The sequence below is a fragment of the Pinus tabuliformis genome, chromosome J (assembly GCF_031772625.1).
Source record: "Pinus tabuliformis cultivar Carrire ecotype Pingquan chromosome J, CPIR1, whole genome shotgun sequence".
NCBI lineage: Eukaryota > Viridiplantae > Streptophyta > Pinopsida > Pinales > Pinaceae > Pinus > Pinus tabuliformis.
In genome coordinates, this window is record NC_142295.1 from 1,133,114,656 (window position 1) to 1,133,117,369 (window position 2,714).

Sequence of the window (2,714 nt, forward strand, 5' to 3'; positions counted from 1 at the left end):
TTAACTGACTACCCTACAACCAAACACGAAAAATGAAATCACAACAGTAAATATCCTAAAACAAATTGAAGAATTAGTTATGACCCTGGTATTTATGGATTATTTAATTTTTTACTAAAGTGACAATCTTCTCAAAAGTAAACTGAAGACTATAATATGCATTGAGGTTTCTACCTGAGTTTTTGATAGAAACTCTAACTATTAAAGGTGCCAAAAGTAGCCTAAATGGGAATCTGCATACCTGAACAATGTCTTAGATTAATGGCGCCTGGATATAGAGGATGAAATAAGGTTTATGTTCCTGTAGCAACCGAAACAGCGCTAAAAAAACCATCCCATAGCCATTAAAACCTTCCAATATCGTCAATAGTGTTCTAACAACCTGTGTTGAACAATTCAGGCATTGGGAAGACTTGGTTTAGCTTCATGAACATAGTGTTATTCATAAAGATGTAAATGGCATAAACATCTTGATAACAGAAGAGGTAATTAGGGATATTTATTTTTAGTTGCTTGCATTTAACTCTTCAGTAGATAGATGTTCATTTATTCTAGTCTTTTCTTCAATTCAAATTAAAATAAATGCGAAATGGAGAACCCTTACAAATGAGTTAGATATATTGTCTTGGGGACTTTACTGCATTTGATGTTGATATGGTAGAAATAATGCTAGCCATAGTAGGTTGCTACATCTAAGGATATATGATAGATTGGTTATTGTCAGCATAGGTAATATCAATATTCTTAATTGAGATAGCTAAATAATCTCATTTTTTATATTCACGCCCAAGGGTTTCTGCAACTTATGTGATACACTGGTATGTCTTCTCATGGTCTTCTCAATCTCAAGGTGTATATATATATATAAGGACCAAGTTCATATTGGGTAGTGTTCTAACGATATGATCGAGTCTAAAGTCACAGCAAGAAGAAAAGCATGCTCATGTGAGGTGCTCTTTTAGGGTTGGGTGGAAGAGATCCCTTTATCCATTGGTAATAGAGATTACAATACTGAGACATGAGATCAATAGATATACTTATGTACAATGCATTTCATCTAGTGGCTTGTATTTGGTGATAGATGTTAACTAATCCTTTGGGATTGTTATTGTATATTGTGTAATTAGTTTTATATTCTATTTTTACCATTATAAATTACTGAGACACAATTGTCTCGTACCTAGATTGCACATGTATAAATAAGTGATTTTATCATTAATATGATCGCTTTTTCATTGTGGATTTTATTCTTCCTTATTTACAGTGTGATTAGAGCGCCAATTAAGATTTAAACTCCATGAGTTATTGAGGATGTGAAAGGTCTGAGACGTGAAGGATGAGTGGGAACTATTTGAAGTTATAAAGATTTTTCTGTGGACATTGCGCTCCAGATCCAAGTTTTCATAATTCTCTCTGATATCGTTTTAGAAGAGCAATTAGCCCCGTGAATTTTTGGCATTTACAAAAGTTTTAGAGATTACTCTGTTGATTGTGTTTTCTACAAGAAGACAAACTCTTAGAATTGAAGTCATTCTGGAGTGTTATATTTTGTCCAGAGCATAGAAATATGTTATATTCTGAAACTAACTACCATATTCTAGTTATCGTTAACTTTCACTGAGTTGTCTTCTGACGACGACAACAAGGTCGAGAAAACCTCAGCTGCTTTGAAGGGTTTGAAGAAAGTGATTTTTTTAAGAAATCGTTCACGGAATTGAGAATTCCACATAGTATTCTCAGTCCCAACTAGAACTTTGCGAGCTTTGCATCCCTTGAAATCGGAAACCTGTGACATTCCTCAGATGAATATTAATTGTTCTGTAGAAAAATATTTCGATGATTGAAGAAGGTGGGTGATTTTGCAAATGTATAAAATACCATTTGAGCCAGTAATTATTTTTCAACTTGTGAGTTTTGAACATATGGTCCTGAGTCCAATTAGTAAAAAAATGGTATGTTTTTAATTTTCTTGAGGAAAAGGCACGATCAGATTTTTCGATCAATAAAGTTTGATTTTGACACTTTATGGTTGGATAATTTTAGTGGATGTATGAATAAATAAATAAATAAATAAATATTTGAAAAAGGAGCACATCATTTCAAGATTGTAAGGAGAATTATTTAAAATTTTGCCATAAAGTTCTTTTTCAAAAGGAGATAGTGAAGCTTGAACCTAGCTCTCCGTTGGGTTATTTGTGAAGGCCACCATCAAACTACTAAGCTAAGTTTTAGTTAAAACAAAAGGAGAAAGGAACTTATAATTTTTTAAAGGAGTATTGCACATATTTGAAAATTTGAAAAGGATTTGTTTGAAGAATATTTTTGGACGCAAAACAATTATGACTTCAATAGTTTCCATAGTTGAAGTCGTGCTTAACAGAAAAAATAATTATCACGAATGGTTTCAAAAGCTTAAAATTGACCTTATTTTTAACGATTTGTGGGAAGTGTGTCAAGGAAAGAATGATAATGACGAAAAATAAATTGCGTCGAACCCACCTGAGAGTGAAAAAGAACGTGCAATTTGGGAGACAAAAGACAAGAATGCATATATGCATTAATCACTACATCAGTGATAGAGGAGGTAAGCCGATATATTATTTCTTATGATACAACATTTGAAGTGTTAGAAAAGTTAAAATAACTTTATGATTCACATTTATAACTACAAACTATTTAGTTCTTGTTAAGATTGTTTAATTTGGAGATGAAAG